The 13,185-nt window shown below is 41.9% G+C and overlaps 2 pseudogenes; both read left to right on the top strand.

Moving 5' to 3' along the window:
* The first annotated feature begins 592 nt into the window (after positions 1 to 592).
* On the top strand, positions 593 to 6,503 carry LOC133895891 (ABC transporter A family member 11-like; annotated as a pseudogene).
* Positions 6,504 to 6,612: 109 nt separating this feature from the next.
* LOC133895890 (ABC transporter A family member 11-like) lies at positions 6,613 to 12,842 on the top strand (annotated as a pseudogene).
* The last annotated feature ends 343 nt before the right edge of the window (positions 12,843 to 13,185 follow it).

Below are 13,185 nucleotides of genomic sequence, written 5' to 3'. Positions count from 1 at the left end.
CAATGTCTGGTGACTCATTATTACCCAGTTTCACTAAAAAGGGCAAAATAGACAACATAGACTACATTTTGAAAGTATTCTTACCATATATATGCATTATTATTGATCTTTTTCCTATTTCACTCTCATTTCTGTTTCACATCCAACTCTTCCCATCAAGAGTTTGTTTTAGACACACATGAGAATTAATTCAACTTTCCTTTTCTCAAAGAAGCGCACCTAATTTCGACCACGTGAAAAGTCCAAAGAGACCTTAATTGAGCACATCCAGATTCATATAAATGAAGAGGTATCCATTTCTAACCAATGTGTACACAATTCTCAGTCATTTATCTATGCTACTAACCTTAATTAATTAATTAATACTGATACATCTAAAAAATCAATTACTAATAACTTGGTTAATCCACATACGCGATCAAAGTATTGCTTTAAATCTCATTTGCTAAAAGAAGAAAAAGGATTCTCTAAATCTGCGTACTGCGGTCCATTCGGCCAAAAAGAACGTACTCGCAGACAAGTGGGCCCCACTCGACCTGTTGTTTCTCTGTGTCGTCGCCGGCCGTTTCCAAATGGCACCCTTATAAATACCCAAACCGCAGACGATCCCTGCAAACTCCGGCCAAGAACTCCTCCCCCGCCTCCGGCGATGGAGCTCCTGAGCGGCGGCGCGCTGGCGTGGCAGCAGTACCTCTCTCTGCTCCGCAAGAACGCGACGCTGACCTGGCGCCACCGGCGGTCGGCGGCTCTGCAGCTCTTCTCCTCCCTCGTCTTCATCTTCCTCATCTTCTGCATCGACCGCGCCGTCCGCTCCCGGTTCTCCTACACCACCGCATACCGCAACATCCCTGATCCGAAGCCGCTCGTGGAGCCGCCCATCCCGCCCTGCGAGGACAAGTTCTTCGTCAAGTCCCCCTGCTACGACTTCCTCTGGAGTGACGGCGGGAGCGCCCGCGTCAGGGGCCTCGTCGACGCCATCCGGATGAACAACCCCGGCCGGCCAATACCTCCCGAGAAGGTGAGTGGCTGTCCTGAATTATTGATTCGCGTGCTATTTCTGCCAAATTTTCTTCAGTTATTGGTTTGCGTTGCGGATTGGGTTTTGGTTCGGTTTTCTTAAGGGGAATCGTTACTTGATTTTTCCGTGCGGAGTGAATTTGGTGTGATGACTTGGGTTCCCGATGGGGAAAGATTAGATTTTTTTCATATGAGGTGCGCTTTGGGGAGGAGAAAGCAAACCGCGTGATATGTCTTGGCATTTTGGTGTTTGTCAGTTTAGCCTCTTGAAAGAGGGAATTTTAGGGGGTTTCAGGAGGTTATTTGATCCCGGGAGTTCGAGGTGTTCAAGAATGAGTTGTTTGTAGCGAAGGAACCTAAGCATTAGCTTGCACATTTCACCGATTAGATTTTTGGAGTCGTGAAAAAATTGAATAATTTTACTCCATTAGTTTTCGTGCGAGGTCACATGCTGTCTCATTTTGTTTCTTGGAGCAGAGCGTTTCGATGGTTTGACGTCGAATTTAGATCATCATTTAGCCTTGGTGTTGACAATTTTAGTATGTGATTTGCTTCCATGTGACTTTGGATGGAAGTGGTGGGCCCTCACTTTAGAATTTAGATGGTAGAATTTGCGAGTTTTTCAAAGAAAGTGTGAAAAAGATGCTAGTTTGTTGCTTATGGGATCTGGGAAACTCTAAGGTTCACAAAGAACAGCTAGTTTGGTTTATGGCGTTTCATGTCATTTTCATGCTCCGGTGTATCTTAAGGCCTTTCTCTTGGAAACAAAGATCTTGAGGATACACCTTGGAATATTAGCCTATAATATTATTGAGAATTTTTAGGGAAGAGTGTATGGTTCATTGGTTCACATAATTTAGACGATGGTATCAATGAAATGGTGTTAGCTTTCTGTAAATTAGTATATTATTATCTATGTGCTGAAACTCTGTTGATCAAGATTTTGAACAGCATATGAAAAAGAAATTCCTGCTCAGTGGTACACAGGGTTTAATTATTTAGTTTAGCTGGGAGTCCACGCATTCATGAGTCCATTCTGTAGACTGGATTAGTTTACTTAAATTGAGCTGTTCAAACTTTTTTTTTCATTTTTATATGCCCCTCAGAAGTATGGCATTCAAGACCAACATAATTTTCCTTTTCGTAGTTCATTGTCAATTTATTGTTTTAGTGGTGAACTGTAGAATATTATATGCGCACTTAACAAGTTTGCAATTTCAACCCAGAGTTGACTATTACTTAACATATTACCTGATTGTTTTGTGTTGAGTTTCTCAGGTTTTGGGTTTAGGACTCCAGATGAAGTTGATGCTTGGCTTTTTCAAAACCCGATGCACTGTCCTGGTGCATTACATTTTCAAGATATAAATGCCACTCAGATAAAGTATGGTATCCAGACAAACTCCACTCCAGTAGCACGTAGAGGAACATATGAAGACCCCACCTTCAAGTTCCAGATACCGCTTCAAGTTGCAGCAGAGAGGGAAATGGCAAGGCTACTCATCGGTGGTATTACCCCTTTGCTCCTTTTTTTACGGAACATGTTACTTCAATACGTATTACTTAGGCTCTGTTGGGCATATTGTAGCAAAAACACTTAGTTTTTTTCTAGACCTGGATGTCGCAATTAGTATGAAGAATCTGTTTAGGATCCGTAACAGCAAAAGTTTACTGGAATTATCAGAAGTATGAAAGAGCACAGCGTAGCACGTCACCGCAACCACAAACTGGCCTTTAGTATCCCTTGTCGAATATTCATTAACTGCAATTTCTGTTCTTTCATATTTTTTAACTTTTTGGCAAGATATTTTTTCAGACTGTTTACCGTATGCCGGATAAATAAATATTAGTTGTATGTTTGCTTACATTTGATATTTGTACTTGACGAATAATAGTAAATTTCCATGAATGTAACAGACCCGAATTTTAGTTGGACTGTGGGATTCAAGGAGTTTGCTCACCCAGCCACAGAAACCTTCTCCACCATTGCTCAAGCCGGGCCAACTTTCTTCCTTGCCATAGCAATGTTTGGGTTTGTTTTCCAAATCAGTGCGTTGGTGACAGAGAAAGAGTTAAAACTTCGCCAGGTTCAAATTCCATGCTGCCAGCTAGCGTTTTAAGATTTATGTATGTTTATGCTTGACGTAACCAAAAGTTTGGTACATATTCACAGGCTATGTCTACCATGGGGCTCTATGAATCGGCCTATTGGTTATCTTGGTTTACCTGGGAGGCCTTTCTTACATTGCTTTCAGCGCTTTTTACTGTGCTGTTTGGGATGATGTTCCAGTTTGACTTTTTCCTGCATAATAGTTCCGGAATCCTATTCCTTGTGTTCTTCCTATTCCAACTGAACATGGTAAGTTCCAAAGACTGATCAGTATGTTTGTTTTGTATTTGTCCATTTCACCATTTGTAGTGTTCAATTTCAGTAAGCAATCATTGTTACATGGGAATTTTGTTTGTACATTTCCTGATTCCTATCATAGTCATCTTTTTATGTTTTCCCCCTTACATAGTGTATTTGCGCATGATGTTTGCTGCAACTTAGTTTCGCCTTTATGATATCCACATTCATATCGAAAGCAGCATCGGCTACAACTGTTGGATTTGCAATATTCATCATTGGCTTCCTGACTCAGGTAAAGTTTGCTTAATCATCATCCTATGGATCCAGTATTTCAATTTGTTGGAAAATATGCAAACACTTTTGGTTACATCCCCGTGCAGCTTGTTACAACCTTTGGGTTCCCATATTCAAGTTCCTACCAAAAGTCGTACCGGATAATATGGTCTCTCTTTCCTCCTGATGTATTTGCCCAAGCCCTCAACATTCTAGGCAAGGCAACAGCCACTCCTGAAGATAAAGGTATTAGCTGGAATCAGCGTGGGAAGTGCCAATCATTTGAGACGGACTGCGTCATTACTATTATATGTGCACAACTTTCCTCATTAGATAATATGTCTTTTAATCATTACATTTGAAGCTCTAAGAGTTCACAAACATCTAACAGGATGATATCTACAAATGGCTTATCTCCACATTTTTCTTGTGGTTTGTCCTGGCGATCTACTTTGACAACATAATTCCAAATGTAAATGGTGTTCGAAAGTCTGTGTTCTACTTTCTTATGCCTTCATACTGGACAGGAAAAGGAGGCAAGATGCAAGGTTAGAGCTTTAAGTGTTTGGTACTTCTTCACATTGTTTTAACTTTAGTTTCTTGTGTTACTCATTAATTTGCATTCCAGAGGGAGGCCTCTTTAGCTTTTTTGGTTCGAGCCGTCCAGCAGATGATGCTGCCCCTACTGATGAGGATGTTCTTGCTGAGGAAAATCTAGTAAAGGAAAAGGCTGCGAACAATGAGGTAGATCCTGGTGTTGCAGTTCAAATACGAGGTTTGAGGAAGACATATCCAGGAAGTTTCAGTATGGGTTGTTGCAAATGCAAAACAACGAAGCCATTTCATTCTGTGAAAGTAAGTTCTCAGTTAGCTTCTGGCACAAAATACTTGCAAGCTTTGCTTGTTCTGATTATTGATTAAGCTAAAAAAATTTCAGGGCTTATGGGTGAACCTTGAGAAGGACCAGCTGTTTTGTCTTCTTGGGCCCAATGATGCTGGTAAAACAACTACGATCAGTTGCCTGACCGGAATCACACCAATTACAGGCGGTGATGGTTAGTATCGTTCACTAAAGAAGCATTCAAATATTTTTAATAACTACCGACATGCTAATAAGACGCACACTAAACATTTCGCAGCATTGATTTACGGCCATTCTGTTCGAAACAGTGTGGGGATGTCAAATATTCGTAGGATGATTGGAGTCTGTCCGCAGGTAGTGCTTAGACATTTCCATACTCCTGATGCAAGTTGTGATGTATTTGAAAATAATATAAATATTTCTTTCCAGTTTGACATCCTGTGGGATGCATTAACAGCTAACGAGCACTTGGAATTGTTTGCCAGCATCAAGGGATTGCCTCCAGCAACAATCAAATCGGTATGTTTCTTAAGAATCATTTGACTTGTTCTCCCTAAAATTCCCATAGTCTTGCATTTTGATTATTCTATGGTCGTTTGTCCAACTCAGGTAGCAGAGCAATCATTAGCCCAAGTGAAGCTCAGCCAGGCAGCAAATGTTCGAGCAGGTAGCTACAGTGGAGGAATGAAGCGCCGACTAAGTGTTGCGATCGCTCTAATTGGCGACCCAAAATTGGTCTTTCTTGATGAACCGGTAAGGACATACCAAATTTAGCATCAGTTTGTTATGTAGACTCACGTCACATGTCAACTTAGCCATGTATATCCTATTTAGACTACTGGCATGGATCCAATAACAAGGAGGCACGTTTGGGACATCATAGAGGAGGCCAAGAAAGGAAGAGCTATTGTCTTGACCACCCATTCCATGGAGGAGGCTGATATTCTAAGTGACCGGATAGCTATCATGGCAAAGGGGAAACTGCGGTGCATTGGGACATCAATAAGGCTGAAGTCAAAATTTGGAACTGGATACATCGCTAACGTGAATTTCTCTGGAAATGGCCACACGCAAAGCCCTAACATCAACAGCAACACTGAGGCCCCAGTTAATCCTAACATAGAAGCTGTCAAATGGTTCTTCAAGGAAGTACATCTCTCATGACTAAATCAAATCCACTCAGCATTGTTTTCCTTATCTTCTTGACTTGTAAGCGCCATAATCTTTTGTGGAAACAGCGGCTTGATGTGGATCCAAAGGAGGAGAGCAGGACATTCTTAACATTTGTCATCCCCCATCAGAAAGAACCGCTTCTGACGGTAATACTTTTACACCCAAAACTCTGGTAAGCATTATCTTTTAAGTACATGATACACCACACTTTCAACAAACAGAGATTCTTTGGGGAGCTGCAAGACAGGGAGGGGGAGTTTGGAATCTCAGACATTCAACTTGGTCTCACGACACTTGAAGAAGTCTTCCTGAACATTGCAAAGCAGGCAGAGCTGGAGAGCTCTACTGCTGAAGGCACCCTGGTGACCCTTAATCTGTCATCAGGAGCATCAATTCAGGTCTGTACTCGGTAATCCTAAGAACGCTAGTATACTTCTGAACATAACTAAAAAATAGGACCTCTGAAATGCAGAAATAACTGTCATCCAGTAATTCCCAGCAATTTGCTGCATAGTTTGCTTATCTGGGAATTCATTTTGAACATTGTGTTCTCTTCTTTGACTTACCTCTCTGACAATTCAGATTCCCAAGGGGGCTCGTTTTGTTGGTATTCCTGGAACTGAGACAGAAGAGCATCCAAGAGGTGTCATGGTTGAGGTTTACTGGGATCAGGATGACAATGGATCGCTCTGCATTTCCGGCCACTCTGATGAGATCCCTGTGCCAGTCAATGTTGAGCTGAGGAGGCCACCCTCGATTTCTCGTAGGGCCTCAATAAGCCGTGGAGATCCAGTCGGGTACATCATTGACCCGAACCAGGTCCTGTGAACAAGATGAGTTTGGGTGCGAATTTGGATTGTTTTTCATTGCTTTAAATCTCATTTGCTAAAAGAAGAAAAAGGATTCTCTAAATCTGCGTACTGCGGTCCATTCGGCCAAAAAGAACGTACTCGCAGACAAGTGGGCCCCACTCGACCTGTTGTTTCTCTGTGTCGTCGCCGGCCGTTTCCAAATGGCACCCTTATAAATACCCAAACCGCAGACGATCCCTGCAAACTCCGGCCAAGAACTCCTCCCCCGCCTCCGGCGATGGAGCTCCTGAGCGGCGGCGCGCTGGCGTGGCAGCAGTACCTCTCTCTGCTCCGCAAGAACGCGACGCTGACCTGGCGCCACCGGCGGTCGGCGGCTCTGCAGCTCTTCTCCTCCCTCGTCTTCATCTTCCTCATCTTCTGCATCGACCGCGCCGTCCGCTCCCGGTTCTCCTACACCACCGCATACCGCAACATCCCTGATCCGAAGCCGCTCGTGGAGCCGCCCATCCCGCCCTGCGAGGACAAGTTCTTCGTCAAGTCCCCCTGCTACGACTTCCTCTGGAGTGACGGCGGGAGCGCCCGCGTCAGGGGCCTCGTCGACGCCATCCGGATGAACAACCCCGGCCGGCCAATACCTCCCGAGAAGGTGAGTGGCTGTCCTGAATTATTGATTCGCGTGCTATTTCTGCCAAATTTTCTTCAGTTATTGGTTTGCGTTGCGGATTGGGTTTTGGTTCGGTTTTCTTAAGGGGAATCGTTACTTGATTTTTCCGTGCGGAGTGAATTTGGTGTGATGACTTGGGTTCCCGATGGGGAAAGATTAGATTTTTTTCATATGAGGTGCGCTTTGGGGAGGAGAAAGCAAACCGCGTGATATGTCTTGGCATTTTGGTGTTTGTCAGTTTAGCCTCTTGAAAGAGGGAATTTTAGGGGGTTTCAGGAGGTTATTTGATCCCGGGAGTTCGAGGTGTTCAAGAATGAGTTGTTTGTAGCGAAGGAACCTAAGCATTAGCTTGCACATTTCACCGATTAGATTTTTGGAGTCGTGAAAAAATTGAATAATTTTACTCCATTAGTTTTCGTGCGAGGTCACATGCTGTCTCATTTTGTTTCTTGGAGCAGAGCGTTTCGATGGTTTGACGTCGAATTTAGATCATCATTTAGCCTTGGTGTTGACAATTTTAGTATGTGATTTGCTTCCATGTGACTTTGGATGGAAGTGGTGGGCCCTCACTTTAGAATTTAGATGGTAGAATTTGCGAGTTTTTCAAAGAAAGTGTGAAAAAGATGCTAGTTTGTTGCTTATGGGATCTGGGAAACTCTAAGGTTCACAAAGAACAGCTAGTTTGGTTTATGGCGTTTCATGTCATTTTCATGCTCCGGTGTATCTTAAGGCCTTTCTCTTGGAAACAAAGATCTTGAGGATACACCTTGGAATATTAGCCTATAATATTATTGAGAATTTTTAGGGAAGAGTGTATGGTTCATTGGTTCACATAATTTAGACGATGGTATCAATGAAATGGTGTTAGCTTTCTGTAAATTAGTATATTATTATCTATGTGCTGAAACTCTGTTGATCAAGATTTTGAACAGCATATGAAAAAGAAATTCCTGCTCAGTGGTACACAGGGTTTAATTATTTAGTTTAGCTGGGAGTCCACGCATTCATGAGTCCATTCTGTAGACTGGATTAGTTTACTTAAATTGAGCTGTTCAAACTTTTTTTTTCATTTTTATATGCCCCTCAGAAGTATGGCATTCAAGACCAACATAATTTTCCTTTTCGTAGTTCATTGTCAATTTATTGTTTTAGTGGTGAACTGTAGAATATTATATGCGCACTTAACAAGTTTGCAATTTCAACCCAGAGTTGACTATTACTTAACATATTACCTGATTGTTTTGTGTTGAGTTTCTCAGGTTTTGGGTTTAGGACTCCAGATGAAGTTGATGCTTGGCTTTTTCAAAACCCGATGCACTGTCCTGGTGCATTACATTTTCAAGATATAAATGCCACTCAGATAAAGTATGGTATCCAGACAAACTCCACTCCAGTAGCACGTAGAGGAACATATGAAGACCCCACCTTCAAGTTCCAGATACCGCTTCAAGTTGCAGCAGAGAGGGAAATGGCAAGGCTACTCATCGGTGGTATTACCCCTTTGCTCCTTTTTTTACGGAACATGTTACTTCAATACGTATTACTTAGGCTCTGTTGGGCATATTGTAGCAAAAACACTTAGTTTTTTTCTAGACCTGGATGTCGCAATTAGTATGAAGAATCTGTTTAGGATCCGTAACAGCAAAAGTTTACTGGAATTATCAGAAGTATGAAAGAGCACAGCGTAGCACGTCACCGCAACCACAAACTGGCCTTTAGTATCCCTTGTCGAATATTCATTAACTGCAATTTCTGTTCTTTCATATTTTTTAACTTTTTGGCAAGATATTTTTTCAGACTGTTTACCGTATGCCGGATAAATAAATATTAGTTGTATGTTTGCTTACATTTGATATTTGTACTTGACGAATAATAGTAAATTTCCATGAATGTAACAGACCCGAATTTTAGTTGGACTGTGGGATTCAAGGAGTTTGCTCACCCAGCCACAGAAACCTTCTCCACCATTGCTCAAGCCGGGCCAACTTTCTTCCTTGCCATAGCAATGTTTGGGTTTGTTTTCCAAATCAGTGCGTTGGTGACAGAGAAAGAGTTAAAACTTCGCCAGGTTCAAATTCCATGCTGCCAGCTAGCGTTTTAAGATTTATGTATGTTTATGCTTGACGTAACCAAAAGTTTGGTACATATTCACAGGCTATGTCTACCATGGGGCTCTATGAATCGGCCTATTGGTTATCTTGGTTTACCTGGGAGGCCTTTCTTACATTGCTTTCAGCGCTTTTTACTGTGCTGTTTGGGATGATGTTCCAGTTTGACTTTTTCCTGCATAATAGTTCCGGAATCCTATTCCTTGTGTTCTTCCTATTCCAACTGAACATGGTAAGTTCCAAAGACTGATCAGTATGTTTGTTTTGTATTTGTCCATTTCACCATTTGTAGTGTTCAATTTCAGTAAGCAATCATTGTTACATGGGAATTTTGTTTGTACATTTCCTGATTCCTATCATAGTCATCTTTTTATGTTTTCCCCCTTACATAGTGTATTTGCGCATGATGTTTGCTGCAACTTAGTTTCGCCTTTATGATATCCACATTCATATCGAAAGCAGCATCGGCTACAACTGTTGGATTTGCAATATTCATCATTGGCTTCCTGACTCAGGTAAAGTTTGCTTAATCATCATCCTATGGATCCAGTATTTCAATTTGTTGGAAAATATGCAAACACTTTTGGTTACATCCCCGTGCAGCTTGTTACAACCTTTGGGTTCCCATATTCAAGTTCCTACCAAAAGTCGTACCGGATAATATGGTCTCTCTTTCCTCCTGATGTATTTGCCCAAGCCCTCAACATTCTAGGCAAGGCAACAGCCACTCCTGAAGATAAAGGTATTAGCTGGAATCAGCGTGGGAAGTGCCAATCATTTGAGACGGACTGCGTCATTACTATTATATGTGCACAACTTTCCTCATTAGATAATATGTCTTTTAATCATTACATTTGAAGCTCTAAGAGTTCACAAACATCTAACAGGATGATATCTACAAATGGCTTATCTCCACATTTTTCTTGTGGTTTGTCCTGGCGATCTACTTTGACAACATAATTCCAAATGTAAATGGTGTTCGAAAGTCTGTGTTCTACTTTCTTATGCCTTCATACTGGACAGGAAAAGGAGGCAAGATGCAAGGTTAGAGCTTTAAGTGTTTGGTACTTCTTCACATTGTTTTAACTTTAGTTTCTTGTGTTACTCATTAATTTGCATTCCAGAGGGAGGCCTCTTTAGCTTTTTTGGTTCGAGCCGTCCAGCAGATGATGCTGCCCCTACTGATGAGGATGTTCTTGCTGAGGAAAATCTAGTAAAGGAAAAGGCTGCGAACAATGAGGTAGATCCTGGTGTTGCAGTTCAAATACGAGGTTTGAGGAAGACATATCCAGGAAGTTTCAGTATGGGTTGTTGCAAATGCAAAACAACGAAGCCATTTCATTCTGTGAAAGTAAGTTCTCAGTTAGCTTCTGGCACAAAATACTTGCAAGCTTTGCTTGTTCTGATTATTGATTAAGCTAAAAAAATTTCAGGGCTTATGGGTGAACCTTGAGAAGGACCAGCTGTTTTGTCTTCTTGGGCCCAATGATGCTGGTAAAACAACTACGATCAGTTGCCTGACCGGAATCACACCAATTACAGGCGGTGATGGTTAGTATCGTTCACTAAAGAAGCATTCAAATATTTTTAATAACTACCGACATGCTAATAAGACGCACACTAAACATTTCGCAGCATTGATTTACGGCCATTCTGTTCGAAACAGTGTGGGGATGTCAAATATTCGTAGGATGATTGGAGTCTGTCCGCAGGTAGTGCTTAGACATTTCCATACTCCTGATGCAAGTTGTGATGTATTTGAAAATAATATAAATATTTCTTTCCAGTTTGACATCCTGTGGGATGCATTAACAGCTAACGAGCACTTGGAATTGTTTGCCAGCATCAAGGGATTGCCTCCAGCAACAATCAAATCGGTATGTTTCTTAAGAATCATTTGACTTGTTCTCCCTAAAATTCCCATAGTCTTGCATTTTGATTATTCTATGGTCGTTTGTCCAACTCAGGTAGCAGAGCAATCATTAGCCCAAGTGAAGCTCAGCCAGGCAGCAAATGTTCGAGCAGGTAGCTACAGTGGAGGAATGAAGCGCCGACTAAGTGTTGCGATCGCTCTAATTGGCGACCCAAAATTGGTCTTTCTTGATGAACCGGTAAGGACATACCAAATTTAGCATCAGTTTGTTATGTAGACTCACGTCACATGTCAACTTAGCCATGTATATCCTATTTAGACTACTGGCATGGATCCAATAACAAGGAGGCACGTTTGGGACATCATAGAGGAGGCCAAGAAAGGAAGAGCTATTGTCTTGACCACCCATTCCATGGAGGAGGCTGATATTCTAAGTGACCGGATAGCTATCATGGCAAAGGGGAAACTGCGGTGCATTGGGACATCAATAAGGCTGAAGTCAAAATTTGGAACTGGATACATCGCTAACGTGAATTTCTCTGGAAATGGCCACACGCAAAGCCCTAACATCAACAGCAACACTGAGGCCCCAGTTAATCCTAACATAGAAGCTGTCAAATGGTTCTTCAAGGAAGTACATCTCTCATGACTAAATCAAATCCACTCAGCATTGTTTTCCTTATCTTCTTGACTTGTAAGCGCCATAATCTTTTGTGGAAACAGCGGCTTGATGTGGATCCAAAGGAGGAGAGCAGGACATTCTTAACATTTGTCATCCCCCATCAGAAAGAACCGCTTCTGACGGTAATACTTTTACACCCAAAACTCTGGTAAGCATTATCTTTTAAGTACATGATACACCACACTTTCAACAAACAGAGATTCTTTGGGGAGCTGCAAGACAGGGAGGGGGAGTTTGGAATCTCAGACATTCAACTTGGTCTCACGACACTTGAAGAAGTCTTCCTGAACATTGCAAAGCAGGCAGAGCTGGAGAGCTCTACTGCTGAAGGCACCCTGGTGACCCTTAATCTGTCATCAGGAGCATCAATTCAGGTCTGTACTCGGTAATCCTAAGAACGCTAGTATACTTCTGAACATAACTAAAAAATAGGACCTCTGAAATGCAGAAATAACTGTCATCCAGTAATTCCCAGCAATTTGCTGCATAGTTTGCTTATCTGGGAATTCATTTTGAACATTGTGTTCTCTTCTTTGACTTACCTCTCTGACAATTCAGATTCCCAAGGGGGCTCGTTTTGTTGGTATTCCTGGAACTGAGACAGAAGAGCATCCAAGAGGTGTCATGGTTGAGGTTTACTGGGATCAGGATGACAATGGATCGCTCTGCATTTCCGGCCACTCTGATGAGATCCCTGTGCCAGTCAATGTTGAGCTGAGGAGGCCACCCTCGATTTCTCGTAGGGCCTCAATAAGCCGTGGAGATCCAGTCGGGTACATCATTGACCCGAACCAGGTCCTGTGAACAAGATGAGTTTGGGTGCGAATTTGGATTGTTTTTCATGTAAATCTTAGGTGTGTTGATGCATATAGAAATGCAGCTATACATGTCTTGTTTGTATTAGAACTTAGAACATATTAACTTTCCGTGCGGTGGTAAAAAAGCGCTTGGTGAAAGATACTACATGATGTCACTTTCTGATGAGGGCTTGGTAATAGATACAATAGAATGACAGGGTTACCATTTCCTCCAGCGAACAAAACAAACATCTGTATCGGCTATATTAGTCTTTAGGCTTTAGCTATCTGAACTTACGAGGTTTATTGTCAAACACTGAGCTATATTAACTTACGAGGCTTTAGCTATATTAGCTATGTAAGATGCTGATGTGGAAAAACTGCTATGCTCCTAGGAAAAATCAACTGTACATGAAAAGCTGGCCAAATCTAATGATCCATATTTCCACATCATATCGAACATCAACCATACTGCGTTCTGAGAGACAGACTCGACTGGGTCATCTCCTTAATTTTTAGAATTGAATGCAACTTGTATCAGTGATTTTCTTACTGGTTGCTGGTGGAATAGCTA

Source organism: Phragmites australis, chromosome 16 (genome assembly GCF_958298935.1).
Source record: "Phragmites australis chromosome 16, lpPhrAust1.1, whole genome shotgun sequence".
In the NCBI taxonomy this organism is placed as follows: domain Eukaryota; kingdom Viridiplantae; phylum Streptophyta; class Magnoliopsida; order Poales; family Poaceae; genus Phragmites; species Phragmites australis.
This window is presented reverse-complemented; position numbering and strand designations above follow the sequence as displayed.